The sequence below is a fragment of the Psammomys obesus genome, unplaced genomic scaffold, assembly GCF_907164565.1.
Source record: "Psammomys obesus unplaced genomic scaffold, mPsaObe1.curated_primary_1811, whole genome shotgun sequence".
Classification (NCBI taxonomy): domain Eukaryota; kingdom Metazoa; phylum Chordata; class Mammalia; order Rodentia; family Muridae; genus Psammomys; species Psammomys obesus.
Genome location: NW_026596256.1, coordinates 16,797,883 through 16,806,065, shown reverse-complemented (window position 1 = coordinate 16,806,065; position 8,183 = coordinate 16,797,883).

Sequence of the window (8,183 nt, the reverse complement as noted above, 5' to 3'; positions counted from 1 at the left end):
ATGTATGTATGTATGTATGTATGTATGTATGTATGTATGTATGTATGAGTGTATGAGTGTATGAGTGTGTGTGTGGTGCGTGTGAGGAGGTATGTGTAACCACCTGGTCAGAGCACACCTGCCTGAGTTGCACACATCACTATAGGAGTCATTTCTTGTCCTCTACCTTGTGGATTCTGTGGATCAAACTCAGGTCATGGTGTTTGAAGGTAATCATCACCCTTACCTCTTCAGCCATCTTGACAGCCCTGGGGTAAACAGCCTGGGTGTTAGTGCAGAAGGTTTCGAACCTTCATACCCATCAGAACTTCTCTGGCTGGCCCATGTAAACATATCAATACCCATCATCCCCCACAGTTCCTGACTCACTAGGTTTATGTATGACCCAAGCACACACACTTCTGGTTGGAGCAGATGCTGCAGGTTTCAAGACTACATTTTGAGAAATCCCTGCTTACAAAAAGGAGTTTGCTACCTGAGCAACCAATGGGAAGAATTTGGTGCTGCAGTAGAGGGAGTCCTGGAGGCAAAGAGGAAAGCAATGGGGATGCTAAATGGCAGATAACATCCTCCAGCTTTGGTAAAGGTTTGGAATAGGTTATGTTTGGGGCAGAGATTCTTTGTGGAATCTAGACATGGGCTTAAGCTCTGACTTCTGGGATGACACAAGAGTGGATAAGCTATTGCCCATGCCACAAATGAAACTGAAACTCATGGGGTTTCAGAACTCGCAGGTGAGCGTTTGCCAGTTTGGATGGAGGCTGTGTTGTAAGAGTTTCTCTTAGTTAGCGGCACATACCTACAATTCCAGCACCAAGGAAGTGAAGGCAGGAGGATTATAAGTTTGAGGCCATATTGGGTTATAAAGTGAGACTCTGTTCTAAAAAACTCCAAAACAAAGGACTTTCCTTTTAAAATTCAAGGGATAAGACAGGTGGTGGTGGTGGACGCCTTTAATCCCAGCGCTCAGGAGGCAGAAGCAGGAAGATCCCTGTGAGTTCCAGGTTAGCCCGATCTACAGAGTGAGCTCCAGGACAGCCAGGGCCCCACAGAGAAAACTGGTCTTGAAAAAAAGAAACCTAAAAAAAACTTTTTAAAAATCAAGGAATAATAAATAGTGTTCACGTCACCAGGTTCTGGGGAAGACAATGTTCGCATCACTCTTTAGTGAGGAAGATGTGGACCAATAGTTAGAACCTAGTGGACCTCAGCAACACATAGGGGAGCCCTGGGGAGGCAGAACTCTCAGCTTAAGAACAAAAATCTTTCGAGGACTTAAACCAGATGCATGTAGTACATGAGTTACTAAGTCTAGGGGGACGAGACTTCTAGTGTCTAACTTCCCTAGTGTCCCAGGGATGACTGGGAGGACAAAAATGTCTTCTACCGCACTGCAACTTCCCCCCTCTGTAGACCAGGCTGGCCTCAGACTCACAGAAATCCACCTGCTTCTGCCTCCTGAGTGCTGGCCCAAAACATGTTTTAAACATTCTTTTTTGCATTTATTTGTTTGCTTTGTGCCCGTGCATATGGACAGAGGCTGGAGTGCCACTCCCACTCGTGTGGAGATCAGGAGTTAGTTCTCTCTAACCATGCAGCTTCCAAGGTTCACACTCAGAGCACCAGGCTTGGCAGCAAGCACCTTTACCAGCATGCCTTGCTCTACCCCTCCCTTTAGGTAAGGTCTTGCTGGGTTGCCCCTAACTCCTGGAGTCAGCTTCTCCCATCTTACCCTTCCCTACAGCTCACTATGAACAGTGGCCTCTAAGAATTAGGATTATCAAAATTTCCTCTTCTTCCTACACTGATGGCTTTCTTTGAAAAGAAAATAAGCTTTTTTTTGTCTTCCTTCCTTCCTTCCTTCCTTCCTTCCTTCCTTCCTTCCTTCCTCCCTCCCTCCTTCTATTCCCCACTTCCTTTTTTTTTCCTTCTCCTTGAGACAGGGTCTCTCTACATAAATCTGGCTGTCCTACAATTCACTATGTAGACCAGGCTGCCCTTGAACTCAGAGATCCGCCTGCCTCTGCCTCCCAGGTGCTAGAATTAAAAGCTGACATCACTCTACCCAGCTCTACTCATCGCTTTATAAATTTAAAAAATATATATTTTTAGAAGATAGTTTTATTTTATACTTTGGTTTCAACTGCTTCGTGAATCTATAGGATCTTTTTCCTTGAAAAGGGAAAAAGGTTTTCATGGAAGTAGAGGGCAGATGAGATGATCAGCAAGGCTCATGTTGTCAAGCCTGACGGCACCGATTGGTGGAAAAAGAGAAGCAACTCCTGCAGTTGTCCTCTGACCCCTACATGGGTGTTGTAGCCCGTGCTGCCCCCTCCTAAATAAAAATTAAATGAAAATGTACGGATGAAAAAAGAAAGGGAGTTTAACTTTACTGTGCGGGTAGTGAACAGGGGCCATAACCTTGCTAGTGTGTGTTTGAAACTGAACCGAACTAACCCGTCCTGTAACGAGTTTATTTTAACAAGCTCCCAGCACCGGTTTGTGAGGAATCCGGCTGAGTGGGTGGACAGACCTCGGTTGTTGGTGATGCTTTTCCCTGCTGCTGGGATGAAATATCCTGAGGAGAAGCAATGAGGGGAGACAGGGCTTGTTCCCGTTCACGGTTCACGGTTCAAGCCTGTCGTGGTGGGAAGTCAAGGGCACCAGGAACTTAAGGAGGAGTCTGGTCACGTCGCATCTCGGAAGCAAAGGGTGAGTGCAGGCTCCGCCACCGCTCTGCGCTTTTCGTCTGGTTCAGGGAGCAGCCCATGCAACGCTGTCGCTGTCGCCCACATTTAAGGCTGCTCTTCCCCCCCCCCCCCCCCGATTAACCTAATTAGGAAAATCCTCCCAGGCATGCCCGCAGTCCAGCTGACTGTAGACAAACCTTCAGAGACTCTCTTGCAGGTGATTCTAGGCCCTGCCAAGCTGACAACTGAAATTAGCCATCACATGATGGCTCCACTCACGGCTGGCGTGTGGACGGCACAGCGGGGCCGACCGCTAGCAAACGGTAGGGCCCTTCAAAGACGGCCATGCTGCACAGGCCCAGCTTCAGTTAACGCACACAAATCCAGCTCAACCAGGCACCAAAGCTAAACCGCTGTTTACAGTCCCGGCTCCTTCAAATCCAAACTTTCAAAGTTGTCTTGTAGGTCGCCGCGTTGGTTCTGTCCGTTTGCTTCGTTATCACTAAGTCATACAGTGTCTCATTGATCCGGATTCATCCCTGCCTCCTTTGTCCCCTGTGACCAGTCAACTTCTAGAAACTTCCTGTTTCTTTTTCTACAAATTAAAAGTTGCATACGGTAGCCTCCTCTTTCTTATCTAATAGAACATGTTATGAGCCCTCTTTTTCTCTTCCCTTTTTATATCCTGGAAATCGCTCCATACCAGAGACGGTATGGCTCGAAAGCCTAAATATTTACTATACTTAGGCCACTGAAGGCGGGCTTGCCAGCCGGGACGTAGCCCGGTGGGAGACTCGCACAGTCTCCGCTGTTAAAGGACAAATGTTGCCACAGACAGTTGGTAAAAGTGCGGATGTCCAGCACCACTTTATTTACAAAAACAAGTAATTGTGGCCTTTAGCTTGCAGATTGTTTTATTCCGGGAGTTGATTCTTGCAACAGGAACCAATTGCCTTGATTCTTGAGACTTTCAAGGTGTATTCCTGTTGAGTAGACCTGGCTTCTTTTTATAACCTGTAATTTTATAGTCTGTTATTAAATATGTAATTAATGTGTATGTGTGGGTGTTTATGTGAATTTATGTGCATACTGAGCTGCAGAGGAGAATGTCAGACTCTCTCAAATTGTAGTTACAACTTGTTAGCCTCCCAGTGCATGCTGGGAACTGGGTCTGGGTCCTCTGCAGGAGAAATGGCGCTCTCAACTGCTAAGCCATCTCTCCAGTCTTTGCTTTTTGTCTTATATTTGTAAAAAGGCCCGCAAAATTAATGATTTTGTATTTTATTTGGAGGTTTGGTTCATAGACTAACTCTACACATAATTTCCAAAAAAAAAAAAAAAAAAAAAAGAATTCAGAATGATTTAAACAGTATTAATGACTGAATCTTCAGATGAGTTATAATTTAGAGAGATGACACAAAGATAAACCTTGCTTATCTTATAATTACAACTTGTACTTGCTTATTTTCAAAACAGAAATATTAAGATGTGCTGAGAAACAGTTTTAAAGTTATAATAACATTTGAGAAATGTAAACATATTCTGGGGTTTAAGTTGTTAAAAATGTGTTGGAGGTGGCATGACAGGGAGTTCAGGGGAAGTCAGAGCACCGCTTTGGGGAGTTAGCTCTTTCTATCAGGTGGATTGCAGGGCTCAAATTCAGGTCATCAGGCCTATTAGCAACCACACTTACCCACTGAAAGCCATCTTGCTAGGCCTATGCTGGGATCTTACAATCAGAGGCAGAAGTGTTTTCAGCAAGTCTTGCCTCCATGGCAATACCTTCCTATTGGAAGATCGTGTCGCTCCACATAGTCCAGGATCATGAGTTACAGAGAACCCTGCCGCTAATTTCTTGTATAGCACAGCATCCATTAACTGCACGGCTTCAAAGAGTAGAAAGCTCCCCCCCCCCCCCTTTAACTGACGAATTGTTATCAAGTCATTGACAACAGTCTTGCCTTTGGCTTGGTATTATTTGCTACATCTAGAGCTGGGTTCTAGAGCTGGGTTGAACAGACCTTATGTATGAGAATTCCGAAGCTGCGAGTGAATGTGAGGCTTCCGGGATCCAGAAATAAGCTGCAGCTGAGCAGTTGCACCATTCACGGGAGCTTCAGTGTTCTGACATCACACAATTTTTACTGAGAAGGAGTGTTATGTCTATAAGCATACTAACTGCCAAGGCCTTCTTTTATTTTTATTTTCTGTGACTATTCAGCATAGTGGGGAATTAGAAAACATAGCCTCTCTTCCTCACTTGAGTTGTTATTAGAGAGGACTGCATTTGTGTTAGTGAAAACAGCTTGGTCCTGCGAGTAAGGAAGTTAGGAGCTAACTCAAGGAATGCTGAGCTGCTTTATATGGAAAAGCAAATAGACAGTGCTTAACAGTGGGGTTGGGGGGGAAGCGGGGGAGAAGGAAGGAATGGCAGTGTGTGGTGATGAAGGCATCACAAGATGGGATCCATCTCTGCCAACATTGTCTGGCTGAAACAAATATCTTCTTGTTTAAGGGTAATAGACCTCCAATTGTTCACTGGCAGGTGGTTGAAATCGTGACTTTGTTTTCAACACAGTAACTGGTAATTTGAACAAGAGCATACCAATTATATAGGAGGCTGATTCTGTTCTTCAGCTGACCCTTTAAAGCCTACATAGTAAAAGAAGGAAGAGGAGAGAGGAGGGCTACAAAACACTATGGATATTTGAAAAAGACATAAGGAATAATATTTTATCTTTCTCTAAAATTACATACACTACATATGTATGCATATACCTAGCTATATAGTTTAAATTACTTTATGCCATGAGCCATAGACTATCTAATAAAAACCTATGTACCAGGCCTGAGGAGCCTCTTCCTGAACAGTTGGTCTATGAAATTCTAGAAAAACAAACAAACAAACAAACAAACACTACTTACTAGAAATACACTTCCGGTGAGGAGATGAAGCTTCGTCAGCTTCACGACTTTTCTAGGCATTGCTGTGTGTGTGGGCGTGGAGGCCGAGAGGACAGAGAACCAGAGGCCTCACAGCTAGCCGGCACCTCGGAAGCCCAGCGCACATTCTCTTTACCTGGGTGATGCTAAATCAGAATCTTCTCTTCAGGGACTAGTCCATGGCTATTTGGGGACCCCAGAATTCTTTCCAGGTGGTCTGGGGGAGGAGGCCTCACACCTGCCCACTACCCAACGTGGTGGCTGCGTAGCACTACAGGCTCGTCACATACACTTGCCTCAGCACTCAGGGCTGTATGTGGCTCTGCTCAGGCTGGTTTGGCCAGTAAGTTGGCATAACTGGTTAGGACTGTTGTCAGTTCCACTTCAGCACCCACCAGTGCAATGACTTTATTCCTCTTGGATTAACCAAGGATTTGATTAATCGTCAAGGATTAACCAAGGATGAACTGCACACTCTCAGGTCAACTCTTTGCTAGGTGTGAGGTGAGGGGCAGGTCCTCGGGAAAAGGACGGGACTAAAAGCAACCCCGCCACCCTTCCAAGAGCAGTCTCCCTTGGCTCCTGTCAGTCCTGCGCATCTCTCCGAGTACCTGGTTCCACTGGTAAACACTGATCTGCCTCACAATTCAGTTGATATCAGAAATCATCGGTCTTGAAGTTGTGGCTAACAGCACTTCAAGCAGTTATCCCGGGAAGGAAGAGCTTGATGAGATTTGTACCCACTTCCTTAGCAGCCTGCAAGAGTTGTCGTTGTGTGACCTTCATGGCTCCTCAGAGAACAAAACCAGAAAAAGGAACATTTTCCCTGGGCCTGAAATCTTAGAGAAATTTGTCTCAGAGACACAACGACAATATTGTTTAACCATGGTTGGCTACTCATTTAGAGTCAAGGTTTCACTATGTAGTCCAGGCTGTCCTCTAATTCATGGTGGTCCTCCTGGTCATCTTCCCAAGTGCTGACATTTACAGGAATCTACTATTAAACCCGGCCTTCCCCACGATTCTGATGACTCGCACCACAGATGAACACCCTTTTTACGTATGTTTGAAGATAAGGTCCTGGCTTGCAGCTCGCACTGTCCTCAAACTCACCATATAGTTCATGCTGGCCTCTAATTTTCAGTGATCCTCCTGCCTCAGCCTCCAAAATACTAGGATTACAGGTGGGACTCACTGCATTTGACATGGAGTGCATTCTTTTTAGGGGGTGGGGTGGGGCAGGCTGAGGATTATTTCTAGACAGGGTTTTTCTTCGTAGCCTTGGCTGACCTGGACTTGCTTTGTAGACCAGGCTGGCCATGAACTAACAGAAATCCACCTGCCTCCACGCAGTGCTAGGAGAGTGCTAGATCTCTTGGAGCGGGAGTTACAGGCAGCAGTGATGTGCCCACTTCAATGCTGAGAACTTAACTTGCTTGGAAGGAATAGTGAGTGCTCTTAACTGATGAGTTGTATCTGCTCAGTTAAAAACAAACAAACACAAACCCATTTTTTTATTTAATGTGTTTTGTAATGTGCATGTATGTGGCCATCACATGCGTGCCTGGTAATCTCAGAGGCCAGAAGAGAGTATAAGATCCCCTGTGACGGTTTTAAGCTGCTGGAGATTGAACCCTGGTCTTCTGGAAGAGCAGCCAGTGTGTCAGTGCTCAAGACAGGTGTTCATGCAAGGAGTCTGAGCAGCACCAAGAAGTTGTCAGCGTACACACAACTTACGTGCTTATTGTTGTTGAAGACAGAACATGCCAGGTGAGCACAGTAACTACATCCCAGCCCAGAATTTAGTTCCTCAGCGTTCTGATATTATACATGCAACAAATACAAATATTCACCATCCTTTATCTTTTTCCAATATTCTATCAAAAGGGATTATTGGGCGTGCATATATCATAATGAAAGTATAATCTAGAAAGGGACCTGATTTTTTTTTTCCAGCCCAAAGCTTTGGGAGCATCTCCACGTGGGATTTGTAGGTTTATGGCTTTTAAGCTTTGATTCCTGTGTGTGAATTGTGATTTTTCTGGATTTCCATCATCTGTAGAGTTCGTAGTCCCAATCCACAAACCCAAGATGGTCCCTATGGAGTTGCCCTGTTTCTTAGGCTCTTCTTCTCTGCCCCTTTTCAGTGTTTGGTCACAGAAATCTCTGGCAGGTTTGGGAACTATAGACCTGTAAACCATACTCCTTGAAGGCACAATTGCATTGTTTTTTTTCCTTCCTCCTTTTCGCCCCTCCATCTCAACTGAGTTAAGGTCTTGCTATGTATCTTAGGCTTGCTTGGAACTGGCTCTGTAGGCGACACTGGCCTGTAACTTTAACTCTTCCTGCCTCAGTCTTCCAAGAGTTTGGATCGCAGGCCAACACCACCGTGGACCCTGTCCTCTGATGCTGTCATTTCCTTTCATCAGAGCATCTGTTCCCAGGCACCGCTGATGGGACTATCACACTTTTTCCTTTCTGCTTCTCTCAAGCATTCCTTTTACTTCATGTGCTACAACTTTTGGGAAATCAACGGCCAGTAAACGCTAC